Genomic DNA, 16,387 nt, shown 5'->3' with positions numbered 1-16,387 from the left:
GCAAATCTTGGATTTGTATAAAACTGTTAGGCCTAAAGGAATTTTCCCACAATAAGCTGGAATATGGCACAATGTACTGCATGGGTATGACAGTAATGGGAAGGAAGTTTCAAAATAAAGATGAGATCTTCTTCCAATAATCGCAGAATACCTTCCATGGGGCTACACTTGCCTAGATAGTACTTATAGATATTAGACAAAACTTAATAAACAACTCTTTGCTGTGGAGAGGAATGAAAGGCGGGCAGAAACTGGAGCAGGGTCCATGCTGCAAGCCCCCGGCGCAGGTCGCATCCTCAGTTATAATTTCAGAGGGTCTCTCATTATATCTAAAGTGGCAGCAGTGATAATGGCAGTGAACGCTGGTCATGGTAGCCAGACAGGGTTTGGAAAAATCTCCATCAGGAATGTCTGTGGAAGGACATCTTAGCGGGCGATCGTGGGGAGGGTAAAGCTCACAGAACTCACCCCTGTATGTTTCTGAGTCTTGAAGAGCCTCATTATGAGTTCTTTCCCCTCCCCCCATTATGGATAATGACGCTTTGCTCTCAGGTCAGAAGACCGATGAAGTGGAATTCCAGCTGCGACAGCCACTGCAGTGGTGGCAATAGAGTTGGGAGTGAAGCTGCCATCCCAAGGCAGCATCTTGGTGGGCTGGGCTGGCTTGAGCTGTGGAGTCCCAATGGAGCAGCAGCAAAACTGAGCCATAAATTGGCCAGATCTGTGGACAATGAAATTGTCTCCAGGATTCTTGAAGATACTTAGGAAGGTGTTCGTTGTAACATACTGGACTTTCTGGAGCTGTGCAGTGGAATTTAGAGAGCATTACAATTTTGAGATAAAGGTTACCATGGCCTGCTTACTCATGGAGTAGAAAGGCCTATTGTGTATTATTTGTGGAGGCTCTTAAAATTGTTGGTTAATTTTGTGAAAGGAACCAAAGCTTTGAAAGGAGTTCCCAAATATTATAATTGTGAATGTTAATATTGATGTATGAGTTTTCAATTGCTTTTTATTGGTCAAAAGAGAGAAAAAAGATTTTAAAAGCAATGTTATCTTTCTTGCTACACAGGTTTAAAGAATGCTGCAGAATTGTTTTTTAAATCCGTGTTGCATATTTAATCTGGAAATGAAATTAGCTGACTGTATTATAGGGGTTGGAAGGCAGACTTGAATCTTAGCTTTGAATGCCAAAGGATGGCACTAGGAAAGCCCAGAGGCAGAAATCCTAGGACACTGGTACTCAGAGCAAGGGCTCTAGTATGGCACTCAAGGTCAGGAACATGTTCAAACACCAGTTAATAGAAAAGTGTTAAATCTAGGGCGTATGTATCTACTACTGAGGTGAATTGAAAGCGCAAGATGTACAGAGCAGAGTGTTTATTTTTAAAGTCAGTATCCCAAATGAGAATTTAATTTAAAAAGAAAGAAAGAAAGAAAGAGAGAGAGAGAGAGAGAGAGAGAGAGAGAGAGAAAGAAAGAGAAAGAGAGAGAGAGAGAGAGAGAAGAGAGAGAAGAGAGAGAGAGAGAGAGAGAGAGAGAGAGAGAGAGAGAGAGAGAGAGAGAGAGAGAGAGAGAGGAAAGAAAGAAAGAAAGAAGAAAGAAAGAAAGAAGGAAGGAAGGAAGGAAGGAAGGAAGGAAGGAAGGAAGGAAGGAAGGAAGGAAGGAAGGAAGGAAGAAAGAAAGAAGGAGAGAAAATTCAGAGCTGGAGGTAAATGAAGACATACAGAGAAAAAAACCCAAGGACATATAGAGGAAAAAAATAAACAAATAGAACAGATCATACAAAAAGTTAAAAGTACTATCAGTGCTTGAATAAGTTGAAGATATGAATGCAAAGGGACCCAGGTAAAATTCCAAAGATGAGAGAATCCCAGGCACCTGTATGTTTGTTTCATAAGAGTTTGCATTTCTTCGGGGGAAAAATCTGTTTTTTGAATATGTGAGGAGTGACTTTGGAGAGTATGAAACTATTAACTGCACAAATGTTCAATTAGGCCAGTTGTACTTGCTCTATTTCCTTTAATTCTGTCGATGTAAGAAATGCCCAAACCTGTAGAGTTTTTATAAGAATTTATTTGAGCCAAACTGTTGACCGTTGCAGGGAAGCAAGATCTCAAATGCTGTGACCAGTGACAGTTTTGCAGTTTCTTTTATTCATTCGAAATTAAGGAAGGAATTTAAGGAAGATTACGTGAGGGTGGGAGAAAGTAAGGTGGGGAGTGGATTATAAAATACTTGACAAGATTATGTGCCCAACCAATCAATCAGTGGAGACCCCGACCCTGAAAGGACACACCTGGAAAGCTGCTGAATATCCTATGGGGATCTTCCCCTGGGACTTCCCCTAAAATCTCCACCCTTAAAACCCTTAGGACAGAGGACACAGCTTGCTCTCTTTCCCAGGAGCACACCTGGGCCTTTCCCTTCCCCCTCCCCGTCCCCCTCCCCACTTCCCCAGGTACATCACCTTTACCTTCCTCTCTTCTAAGATCCAAGGTGCCTTCCTTTGCCTCTATAACTTGTTTCCCAAGCCCATTTCTTCTACGAATTATTTCTTCTACCTCTGTGATTATCCAAATAAAAGTTCTCTTATAGTCTGAGTCTTGGCTCTGAATTCTTTCCTAGCCAGAACCCAAGTACTGAGGTTGCTGAACCCAGGCCCGGTCTGACCCCACCGGTCTAACACCTGGTACCATTCTCGCACCCCCGACAGTTCCACATTCATTTCTTCTATAAGAGGAAGAGACCAGAGATTACATTTCTATGAGAGTAATGTTTCAGTTCAGTTGATAATATTTTCATTTTCATGATAGGAAAAACTGATTGTTATGGGGAATATAAAGGAGAACAGCACATTCATTCAAAAAGATGGTACATTTACAGCTACAGTTGTTCACTGATATTTTATTGTTTTGTTAAAGCATTTGTCCCCTATCCTACCCCTATCTTATTCTGAGAATGTCATTCCTTCCTAGTCAGTAAGAGCACCACAATATACTTAAATGTAAAACCCAAATGGTTTTTATTGTTTGTATTTCTGTCAAAAGCAAGCATGTTTTCCTGAGTTATCTCGCTATTTGTTTCTCTTTCACTTTTCTAAAGAGTATCGAACTTTGAATACAAATACTTTTGCTATAGAATTAAAAAAAAAATCCATCCAGTGTCTCAAAATGGCTGAAGTTTTAACCAACAGTTGTAAAATTTTTAAAAATAAAACTCTGCCTGCCAGACAGTTTCACATTTGGGAACTAGGCTTTGCTTCACATATCCTGGCATGTGAAATAAAGTTTCCACATTCCCAGCAACCTAATGATAATTCCACATTGCTGTTTCTCTCTGGGGGTTCAAGCGTATGTATCAAATTGCAACCTTTCTCTGAGTTCATGTTCATTTAAAAATCTTTCTCCACCTTAAACTTTATTTGTATTTCTCATTCCACATTACTTTTCATGAACTCAGTTATTTTCAGGAAAAATAGTTTCTCTTTATACTACTGCTTTGCTAATTCTGACAATCTCTGACTTGAAATTCTATGACGCTGGTGGCAGAGAGTTTGAGAGACATCTCAAAACGAAGGAACTAATGTAGAGCATTAGGTTTAAATTAAAAATCTCTCCATTCCACAAGACCATGTTCTGCTTTTAGACTTCTCTTTTTATAAGAGCATTTCTACATATGAAAATATATAAATGAGAGGTAAATGAACTTGACACCCTTATTTTTATAGATTAGAGGCTGAATTATTTGTGGTAAGTGTGACATACAAATATAGACTTAAATATTTAACAATTTATTTAAATTTGGTTTACATATATGAGGATAAGTGCTTTGGCCTAAACAATCTGCCTATGTTGATAAACCATTGGAAAACTGCAATACAAACTTCTAATTTACTGTACATTCCTATCATACAATTTGTCATTAATAGCCCATAGTTATATCTGATAAACTTCTTTGTAAGCAACCACAGCTAGGTTAAGTGGAAACGCATTTGTGTTAAATACTTTGGATGATGACAGTGGTGAAATGATGAAACAGCACCTGAATTAACCTTATTTATATTTTAGCAAATTAAAGTTAGCTTAGGCAAAATTGATTAGAGTAATTAGAGTATTTCTAAGTACAAACTATTACAGATTCTTAGGTACATTTTGATATAGGATAAGTGGACCTTTACTTCTGGAATGTGCTATATGAAAAAAACAGGGTTAAAGGAAAATTTATATTTCTCTAACAGCCTTTAAATATCAAAAGTAAACAGAAAACAAACAATCACTGAGAGGGGATTCTGTCTCCTTGATACACTGCCAAAATAGTCCCTTATAAGGTTAGAGGGAAAAAAATTGTAGCAAAAGTAGGATGCAAAGAATCGTGGAACTTGAAACAAGCATTTTTTTTTCTTTCCCCAAGATTAACTCTTCGGGAGAATTTATGTTACAATAGACTTCACTGGCTATTTATGCACAATTTTACTTGTTTGCTTATTTCTTTCTTGTCACTTGCCTCCTTTATCAGGAGAAGTCATTGCCAATGTGCATATTATTCTTTATAGCCTGTCTTAAGGTATCAATATCAGTATTAATAAGCCCAGTGTTACCATTTTTCAGTTCAGTTAAGTCGCATTGCATGAACTATTGCAATATGAATCAATATAAAGTGTGTTTTAACTTATTTTCTTAGGTATACTGCTGATGAGCTTTCTGGATAATGACATTTATGAGCAACATTTTTATTGTTGTGGCTTTATATATAGAAATAGGTTTTATCAGACTTCTTTTTGGACCATCAAAGTGGGTTTTAATGTGGTAAATTCACTACTATGAGACAAGTATAGTGTCAACACAGATAGTTTAATTTCTCATTTTAACGGAGAAGATGCACCAAATGATAAGCTAGTCAAAAATGCAATAGCATATATCAGCCCAAAGGTTTCAAGAGGAGAGTGTCAATTTAACATGGGGTTCTTGGAGGATGAACCCAGAGTGTTCCCTTCATCTGCCCACTACCTACATCTTCACTTGCATTACAGCCATTAGCTGATGAGATAAACAAGCTGGGTTATTTTCTGTATGTAGTAAAATTTCTCTGCCCAGTTTAAAGGAAACAAAGGAGTAAATCTGTTGATAAATATTTAGGACTCTTCTGAATAACTGAAAATAATGAAAGTAAAATGCCTATTTGCTCTGTGGGGAAAGGTTAGATAAAGACTGTCTGCTGTGAGCAGTCATGAGGGGCTATTTCACTTGCCAAAGCTTTCTAAAACCACTGTTTGTGCTATGGTGAAAGTAAAAACTTTTAGGGCTTGGGTATATTCCATTAAGGTTAGTAGAATCAGAAAATATGTATTCTAGGACCAAATTTACAATCAGTTGGTGAAGCAATAATTACTGCTACATGCCCCAACCACTCCATCATATGAGATTCCCTTGTAATTTTAGAGAACATAGAAACACTTCTGACTTGTTTAATTCTTTGAGATTTGATTTTTATGAATTATGATACCTGTACAGAAATGCGCATTGTCATATTCCACACCTGGCTCAAGGAAGAACACTTTATAAAGATTTATATCCATTATAAACAACCCTTGTCCACAGTGAAAAATTCATCAACTTTTACCTTCCATCACACATCATATATCCTGTGACAGTCCCTGTGAATTTTATCTAAAGAAATGAGAGAATCAAACCTGAAAGCTCAGTCTTCACTGAAGATTTTGAAATGATTTTGCTCTGTTTCTATGAGTTCAACACTTTTTTTTTTAGATTCCACATAAGTGATATTCTGCAGTATTTGTCTCTCTCTACCAGGCTTATTTCATTCAACGTCACTGGCAGCATTGCATCAGTGATATATTAGCTCTCTTACCCTCTGTCATATTCTGAAGAGGTCTGTCCTGCCCGGACATTCCACAGGGCATCACACTGATCCATTAAAATAATGATATCAAGTTGATCAGCCAGAATGAGCAAGAGGTGGCTAAATTATTTTAGCCTTGGTGTATCACGTATGTGCTTCAAAGGGTTGAAAAATCACAACCAAGTCCTCTGAAATCTTGGAATACAGCCAATCTATCCTTAGCAGATTCTGTGTGCCTGTCTAGAAGTAGCTCTTGGCATGTTGCCGGGATTCTGAATAGACAGAACGCTAGATGACAGGCCAGCAGGTGATCATGCATCTAGGACTGCTCCTGTAGGATCTGGGTTATGTCAGGCATCCTGCTATGGTATGAATGTTGAGTCGACTCAAAATTTGTACGCCAAACCGCTAATTCCCAAAGGCGATGATGGTAGAAGGTAAAGTCTTTGTGGTGATTAGGTCATGCGCGCAGAACCCTCATGAATGAGATTCTAATGCTCTAATAAAGAAGGCTGCAGGGAGATCCCTAGTCCTTCTGCCACATAAGGATGCCATGAAAAGTCTGCAACTAGGAAGAGGGACTTCACCTGACCCTTTGGGCACCTTGACCTTAAACTTTTAGTTTCCAAAACTGAAAAATAAATTTCTGTTGTTTGTATGTTACCCAGTCAGTGGTATTTTTGTTACAGCAGCCCAAATGAACTAAGACACCCTCCAAGTCATAAACTGAAATAGTAGTTCATCCTAAAATGGAAAATATATAGTATCTGAGATTGAGCAAGGAAGAGTAGACATGGATAAACTGAGTGAGAAGGTACCCCAGGCCCCCCAGATCAGGTTACCCACTACTTATGCGCCAGAATCTCTTTCCCAATCCTTACTTATAATTATACGCTGGGGGGAGGTTAAGAAGTCTATCTCAGTAGCTAACAGAGGAGGAAAATTCCCAACTTCTGATTTATGGATAGGTCACTTCCATTTGAAGTCAAAAGCAAAGAATGGATGGTGCTTACATGACTGTCACATTCTAGGGGTGATTTTGAAAGACAGTGAGGGAAATAACTTTCCATTGGGCAGAACTGTGGGCAGTACACCTGACAATTCACTTTATGTGGAAGGAAAAGTGACTGAAGATAAGAAGACTGAAGATTTCTGGCAGTGACCAATGGCTTTAGTGTCTGGTTATGGGCCTGAAAGGAAAATTACTGGAACATCCGATATCTAAATGTTATAGTTTACTAAGGATTCAGTATCCCAAATTACATAGCTTTCAAATTGTAAAGAAAGGGACACTTAGTAAGCTTATCAGATTTACAGAGTTTTCTCTATGTCAACACACATTTACTTTGAAAGATTTCAGTTTTCAATTGAAATTTTTAAAAAATGTATCTTTGTATATTATAATTTTCCAGTTATATGTGGTGACATTTCCTGTGCGTGTTTGTAAGAAATAAATAATAATCCTAATTTTGTCTCCTCTTAATAGAAAAAGACAGTTGCCATAAAACACTTTGTGCTTGAATTTATTCCTCTGTGGAATCTTGAAAAGAAAAATGCAGAGTTGTGTTGGAATAGATGTTTCCAGAAAATTCTTTAATTATCACATTTCTTCATGAAGCTGAATATTTTCTTATAAGCAGTCACCACAGAGTTGGATCTCAGTAATCCTAAACATTAGACTTTCCTCAATATGCTTAATATGACGATTTCCTTAAGCATCTGTTAAAGTTTCTCATTTTTTTAACTTTAATTTTCTTGTTAATTTAATTATTAGGAGCATTGCTTTCAGTCTTTCAGAACTGACATACTTACAATATTTTATACAACTACACGTGTTGTCTGTATGACAGATGGTGAAATCACATTTTTTCAAAGCATTTTCATCCTCATGGTGCTTATTTCCATACAACCTGATTTTATATCACTGTGACAGACTAAAATTTTCTCAAATGATAGCTATTTGCTGTGTTAGGTGCCTAGTATAAAGGTACCTAATGTGAAATATTTGAGCTTTCTTGCATACTTTAAATGTAGTAATGCCTGTAAGTACTCATGTTTTAAGGATGCCTAACACTTGTCTTATGAGACCATTATATGTGAAGTCTCACAAAGCAGTGTTGAGCCTGTGTAGGCTTTTGTTTCTACACTGGAGACAATGGATCATTGTTCCTCAATTTTAAGGGAAGAGACTGAACTATTATAGTAACCTAACTCATCCTCTAATAGTTATCTCCCTTCTAAGCTTTCAAACTTATCAATTCCTAATAAAACTTCCTAAAGTATATGTCCAAGGCTTTTAATGACATCTTAATGCATCCTACAAGGTAAAATTCTTAGCATGGCATTCAAGAAGTCATATGAAATATCCTCAGCTCACAATTCCCCAGTCACATTTACTGTAATTGAGTATTTTATGTGATAGGCAAGTGGAGGCCACTGACTTAGACCCGTGTTTCTTCTACAGTACCTACAACAATAGGTTGGATATCATGGGATTATAAATGTCATGGGTTTAAACTAGATGATTACCTATTCAACTGCATGAAAACACTATTACAACAATGTAGGTAACCTATTAGAACATAAAAACCTTGATCCAAGTCCATTCCTTGTTAAAGATTCAACATTCTGATTAAAGAACACTTTGGTGGCAAAAGGAAAGCCTTGGTCCTTCAAAACGGGAACATATGTGATTTTGAGCACACCTATTTCAGAATAATGATACAATTGAAAAAGAACTCACCATTATAAACAGGTATTTTATCGATAAATTACCTTTTTTGTGACCTGCTTGGAAAAATGAAGAACAGTCCACAGTACGACTTCCATAGAAAACAGCTCCTGAGTTCCAAATGGCTGAATTAAAAGGAAATTTTGAATACAACCTTTTTATAGGATAAAGATTGCCCATGTTTTCAATAACATCTGCATTCAGAGAATCATATTTTAAATGAGATAGTCATATGTGATGTTTTTGTCATGGGCAATATGATAGAGGTAACTGGGAAGCATGTCTACTCACTAAAGGTGAACAGAGAGCTCAGGTTCTGTGCACCATTGGGAGTCATTCCAATACAGGAAAAACAGTAAGTACAATACATTTCCTGACTGGCGAGTTAAATGAGTACATACAACTCAGTCTTCAACAATAAAAGTATTGTATGGATGCAGATTTAATAATAAAGTGGATAAACTTGTAGATTTCTTTTTATGACAAAAAGGTGTTTGGAAAGTCTCTACAGAGTATGGGACCTAATGTTGACCACAGAAGACTGATAAATAGTATTACATATTCAACTAAGAGAGGAAATCATTAGTTGTAATTTAAACTATGTTTTTAAATAAAATTACTTTTCCCTATGCCACTCATTTTTCTGGTGTAAGATTATGGGTATGAGATATTAGAATCAATTCAGAGCTTATGAATTGAAAATTGATCTCCACAGATCAATGTTATAAATTATCAATGATCTCTCTATGTTTGTGTATATGTATATTATATGTGCATATGGATATATATGTACATTTATACACACATACATATACACATATATATTCTATCTCCTGCTTTCTCTCTCATACACACATATACAAGTATATGTACTGTTGTGTTTATATGTATATATGTGTGTACATATAACTATTCGTTAGTGAGCCAACAAATACTTATTTGAGATCATGATTGATACTCAGTAATACACGCAAAAATTTTTAAAAGAATTTTAATATACATTTTACTTGGTAACATGTTTAATAAGCAGTAGAGTTGGGAAAAAATAATTCTTTGCCTCACTAGGACAGGGCAATTTCAACTCTGCTATATTCACTCTCATCTAGCTGCCTGTTAAATTTATTTCTTGTTATCAGTGGGGCATGGTTAATGAATGTTAACCAAAGAGTACTTAAAAAAAAGCTCAAATAAGCCACAGGATTGGAAAAGGCTCAGTATGAAACCGAGCACATGGATGTTCATTATTCTTTTCTATCTTCTTTACTTTTTTTGAGAGAATTTGCTGAGACCATTTTAAAATTTGGCATTTGACACCGTAAGAACCAAAATGTCTCATTTAAGATACTTCCTATCTTTGATCAATAAAGTCAGTTCTGAAAAATTATAACAATATTGCTTAATAAGTTTTTCATGTATATTTGTTATTTAAATAAATCAGAATTATCATCAATATTTTAAATCATTATTCCCAATCTATAATAAATCTCTTGATCTAGGGTATTTTCTATTGAGAGGGAGAATGAAGTTGTTGAATCACACACATAATATAGCTTTGCAGTAAATCACATGCACTTGGAATTATTTGCAAAAATATATAAAGCCTTGTTAACAGATTTTAAGATTAAAAAGTCTAATTTTGATGGGGAAGGTATCTAGGGCAATCTTGTTAATTAGAAGTAATGAAAAGCCTAGAGCTGAACTTTATAGTTCTCTCACTTTTTACAGCCAAAATATTTTAATCAAATGCAAATTTAAAATCACATATATTAAATATATCAAAACACTTATTAACCAACATTGCAATAGTGCTGACTATATCAAACCAAGAGAATCTTTTTGTTATAACAATCTACATTCATTTTCAGAATTACAGAAGTTCCTTAAACAGTGCTTCCAAAACCACAGTGGTAACAGGTCCTCCCTCCTCCCTCCCTCCTCCCTCCCTCCTCTCCTCCTTCCTTCCTTTCCTCCTTCTTTCTCCCTCTTTACTTCCCTCCCTTCCTCTCATTCCCTCTCTTCCTTTTCTCGCCTTCTTTCTGAAGTTTGTAGCCCACTGTAAACAAACACTTTTGTAAAATATGATGTGTTTGCTCCCGGCCCCCTCCAGCTCCTTGTCAAATCATCTCCTCTGTGCCACAGGCTCTCACCCTCCCTGCTCCAAAACCCAGGCCTCCTAGTCACTCCCTCCTTGTCTCTGATGCTGCGAAGAGCCGCAAAGAGCCTGAGGGTCCCCCTTGCGAGCTCACAAGCTAGCCTGCCACATCTCACAGGTGCTGGAAGACATGGGGCTCCTGCGTCAAAGACAAAGGACTTTACGACTCATGGCACATTGAGTGGCAGAGCAACACATTTGTGTCTATTTTCCCTGACCCAAGTCTCATGGAAAAACACAAACAGGGCCAGATGGGCTTCATTACAGAGCCCTAAGCTTAGGGAACCCAGATCTTTTATAACGGGGAATAAGCTTGCCTATCTTTTCTCTTGCGGGAATTATTACATTTATTATACCAGACAATAAGTGTGCCCGCTCTTGGCTCTAGAGGGAGACACTACTATCTTTAAATTCCAAGAACTTCTGCTGTACAAACATACTTAAAAAGACAGGTTAAAACAAAAGCAATTAAATTTTGTTCACAAAATGTGACACCCATGGGGAATTGGCTACCAACTGGGGGATCTGTCTTGGAGTTTTTTGAACAATTTCTAGGTGACTGGGATTCTTGCCATTCTGCCTATTCCTCTAACAAAACACAGCATAACATTCTCTGTACTTTAACCTCCAAGTGAAGGGTCTCACCTACTGTTACGTATCTGTTATGCTGTCAGTAGACAGATCCATCTAAAAAACCTAGGGCACCTCGGATACTTTTACACCAATGGCCAATCCTGTTTACCTGACTCTGTCCTGCAGAAAATGTAGGTGGCGTCTGCATATTTGTTTCCTGGGGTGTTTTTGTAAGTTACTTTGTTTTTGTTGAAGAGTTGTCATTGCTCAGCCTGCTTCGTGTAAGAACCAATCATTCAACATGAGATTCTTACACATCTCCATACAACCTAGATGTCTCTGCTGTACACACATATTTTAACCTTATTTGCTGTCTTTTTTTGAATCATAAGCCTGGCTCTTTCTGCAGCCAGACTAGTCTCAGTGACGAGAATTTTGTGGAGGTGTGTATTTAATTGCATAATGTTTACCTTTGCTATTGCTTCATCTTGTTACAAGGCACTTTATATTTAACTGTGCTTTATTATTAATATGTTTTTATTAGTTTCTGAGCAGTAGGGATTAAGTGATAATGGCTGCTTAATTTCTTTGGTACATTGTCTAGTAGAGTCCTGGTGTATTAAGATGATAAATAAGCACTGTTTGTTTATTTGACTATGTTGCCGTGCTTGTAATACTCAGAAAAAGTAGAGAAAATGGAAAGGAAAATTGTCTTCTATTGAGATGATACAATACTCATTTCTTTAAAAGAAACTGGTCTTGTGTTTGTCTCATCTGCCAACGGGCTACATATGCTCAGCCCTATAGGGCTCTGTATGGAATAAACTATCCACGTCAGATGCTTTAATCTTTAATTAGAATTGAGATACCATAGACCAGAAAAATATCCACATAAACTATTCATGATGAAAGTGAGGTTGAAAAAAATGGGAAATGAGGCTGCAGCTAGAGAAGATAGCAAACATTTTTTTTTCCTGAAAATTGAGTGACAATATTGCATTTATCCCATTAAAACACAATTTATATTTCTTAAAAAAAATGTATTATCTGCATAAATTATGAAAGCACTACATGCTTGTTTAAGCTAGTAAATCAATCCAAAGTGTAAGGCAAGTGTTCTTAATTTCTTTACACCATGCTGAGTTAACCAACAGTAACAGCATGACTTGTATTACTCTATTTCTTTATGAATTCTCATATAGACGAACATAAAAACATGCACACATATGCATGACTTATTGTTGGGGTTGTTTACAACGAAGGGTGTTATACACATTTATGCATATATTTTTATGATTTATATAGCTTGCTGAACTTAAACATATTATGGCCATTTTCTCTCAGTAATTTAATATATCTTATTCAGATTTGATATAATTATTAAACAACTTCACCATTGATGATTGCTATTTTTTCTTTTTGCTGCTATAAATATAATAAAATCCTAGCACATAAATATCCTTAAAGTAAAAATTATTGCACATATATTACATCCTGGAGGTTTTGCTTATATAAGATTGTTTTATAATACAGGATTTCTGGGTCAAAGTTTATGGTATTAAAATTTTAACAGCTATTGAGATTTTTTTTTTTTTTTTATGCCATTTCCCAGGTTACTATCAAGGTCCCTAAAATTTCTATTCCCTTTATCACTTATTAGAATTCTCCTCTTCACTAGAAGCTATTCCTTTTACAGTTTTTTGTCAAACAAATTTGCTACATTAGTTTATTTAATTTGTATTTCTCTGACTCTGATTACTAAGATTAAGTGTTGTTTCAGATGTTATTTGTCATTTGAACACCCTGTATGTAAATTGCCACATACTTTGGCTAACATTAGTGATTATTAGTTTTTTAATTAGTTTGCATTCATTATTTTTATGGTAAGTATTAATCCCTGGGTAATATTATGCTGCAAATATGTTCCAACTTAACATTTTTCTATATAGTAGTTTTTTGATACAATTATATAAGTTATATGTGGTGCTATGTATGTTTCATTTTTCTTATGGCAGCTGAGATTCCTGTATTGCTTAGGATGATCTGCCCATTTCTAATATTTCAAAGTTTTTAATAAATGCTGGTAACATTATAAATAGGAGGCAAACACATTTATAAAAGGGTTTGTGTGGTCTAGTCTTATTGCTGAGTAGCTGTGTGAGCTTGGGGAATTTTCAGAGCCACTTTGGAATTCCCTTTCTGGTTCTTATTTTTCCAGTACTTTGGATTGACAATAAGAGAAAGCATGTCCATATTTTGGAAGCTAAATATTGTATTTCTCTTCAGTTGTGGGTTTTTTTCAGCCAAGAGAAAGCCCTAAAGGTATATTCAGATGTCTTCAGATCTTTTCAGGGCTTTGATTGGTCTAGGTAAATTATCTGTGAAATGGGATTAATGGACACAAATAGAAGGTTTTTGTGTATTATTTGAGATAATATATTAGATAAGTGTACACCATAAGTTTAAAATTGTAGAAATTATGATCAAATTCTCAGCTTATATAAAGTTGAGATCTAAAACTAACTTGCATATGTCAGAATAAAAATGCAAAAATGAAAAAAGAATCTCCATTAAAAACCTGGACATCTCTATTTATATATCTATGTCTATGCTTGTGCTTGTATCTATATCTAATATATATCTATATTCAAATCTATATCTATATCATCTATATCAATATCTACATTCTAATATATCTATATCTATCATCTATATCTATATTTACATTCTTATTTGTATCAGTATTTATATCTAATCTATATCTACATCTAAATTCCAATCTATATCTACATATACATCTATATCTATAATCTATATTTTATCTATACCGGCTGCACTTATTATATTCCAAATTCTGCACTAGTTGCTTCTATAATAATTCTTAAAACAACCATAAAACAGTATGAGGGAAATCCCTTGAATTGCTTATTGGTGAATTCACCAATATTGCAGAATCCAACAAATTTCACCAATAAATGAGCTAAGGTTCCCCACCAACACTGGGTAAGGGGAATTGGCTACAACCTTCTAATCTTAATTCGTTAGTGCAATTAGTAGATGGAGCAGAACTGAATGCTTTAGTGGCTCACCCACAGTTGGGCTTAGTGTTTTTTGTTTGTGTGATTTTTCTCTGTTCACCCCCAAGTATTTCAGATTTAGAGTCAAGTGAGGTCCAGCTTCCTACTTAGCCTCTTTGATCAACTCCTCATACATAGTTGCTTATACACACAGCAAAGGTAAGTGTATAAAACCAATTTAGCATTTAAAACTTGGTCATTCTCTATTTAAAGCACTTCGATTTTCTTCCTTTTGCATTTAGAATAAAATATGGGCTCATTACCTACATCTTCAATCACCTGCTTATCTTTCTCTCCCTATCACATCACTCTCCTGTTTGCTCACAGGTCTTTTTTTGATTCCTGAAAAACAGCAGGCTTGTTCCTTCTGAATTGCCTGTCTTCCCAGTGACCCTTATCATGTACCAGCCTGAACACCTCCTCCTCAGACAAGTCTTCCCTGTTATCCAATCTGAAATAGACATCGGTCACTTTCTACTGCTTATTTATAATTTCCTGCACGACAACATATTTTTTATGTGTGTGCTTTGTCTCCTCCAAACAGATTCCTATGAAATTTCAGAAGAAATTCACAATTATTTGCCCAGAATTTCACAATTAAGAGATGAAAACTGGCCAGCCTGTGTGGCTCAGTGGATTGAGCATCATTTCATGCACCAAGAGGTTGCTGGTTGGATTTCTGGTCTGTGCCTGGGTTGCGGGCTCGATCCCCAATAGGGGGCGTGCAGGAGGCAGCTGATCAATGTTTCTCTCTCATCGCTGTTTCTATCTCTCTCTCCCTCTCCCTTCCCCTCTCTCTAAAAGTCAATAACAACATTAAAAAAGAGAGAGATGGAAGTGGGATTCAGACACATCTGCTAAATCCAGTGCCCATATATTAACCAGTAATTTGTACGTGTTGAGAGGAAAGATGAGGTCAAGAATGTGAGATGCTGCCAAGACGAGTAGTCCAGTGAAATAAACTATAACTAGGGTTTATATAGTTTAGTAAAAAAATCATTGAAATTTGCAGAAGCTGTTTATTTCCCTGGAGTGATGGGGGCAGACACTAAATTCTATTCAACTGAGGATTGAGGGGTAAATAAGTTTTGAGGGAATCTACGCAGCAACAAAGTTTGTCTAAGAATGAATGGAAACGTCTGAGATAGGAACAACTTGAGGTTTAGATGTTGCTGGAACGGAGGCCAAAGGAGATTTTGAGGTTAGAAGAGTGGCGAGAGCCAGGCTCTCAGGAAGACAGAAGGGACGGAAGTGAGTAAGTAATTTGGAGTTGAACAGACCTAATTTAATCTTTGATTAGCATCAGTTTACTTCACTGCAAAATTAAAGTTGTAATAGCTACTCTGAAGGGGTCTTGTACCAATTAGAGAAAATCAGAGTAAAGTATGCATATAGGCTGAGCATGCCGCTGGAACGCGAGTGGTAGCTATCATTCTGTAATAAACAGCTTACCCAGTCATTTCTCTGGTAAGTGCTGACCGAGATCTGAACCTCTATTACAAGGCCCAGTGACCTCATCAGCATCTACTCTGCACTCAAAGATGAAGTGCTCCCTAGATATCTTCATATGTGTTCGTCTTAAAACGAAGCATATTTTCTCTTACCTACAAATACAGACATGGCAACCCTGCAAACATTGCTGGGCCATGTTTCCCCTGAGGTGTTGAAAGGGAAAGGATAGCATGAGCAAGTATGTGCTAGGAATGATTCTCCTAGGATATCGCCGATCGTAATTATTGAGGAGGGTGCTGAGCTATTTATCAATACTACAGGATTAACTCATGCCATATTACCTGAGGGCAACCATATCACTCTTCAAGAAATTGAATCAATTGTAGGCTGTCACATTTGTCCTTGTAATAAATACACTGTTGGTGGCAAATGAGATCCACTCATGAAAAGAAAATAACAATTAAGGTGCAAACATTAGAAAGGAGCCAATATGTAGCATATACCACATCTCTGGCCCTGCTTTAGTCCTGCTTATTACTG

The sequence above is a fragment of the Miniopterus schreibersii genome (genome assembly GCF_964146895.1).
Source record: "Miniopterus schreibersii genome assembly, chromosome: 4".
NCBI classification, from domain to species: domain Eukaryota; kingdom Metazoa; phylum Chordata; class Mammalia; order Chiroptera; family Miniopteridae; genus Miniopterus; species Miniopterus schreibersii.
Note: the sequence above shows the minus strand (reverse complement) of the source record.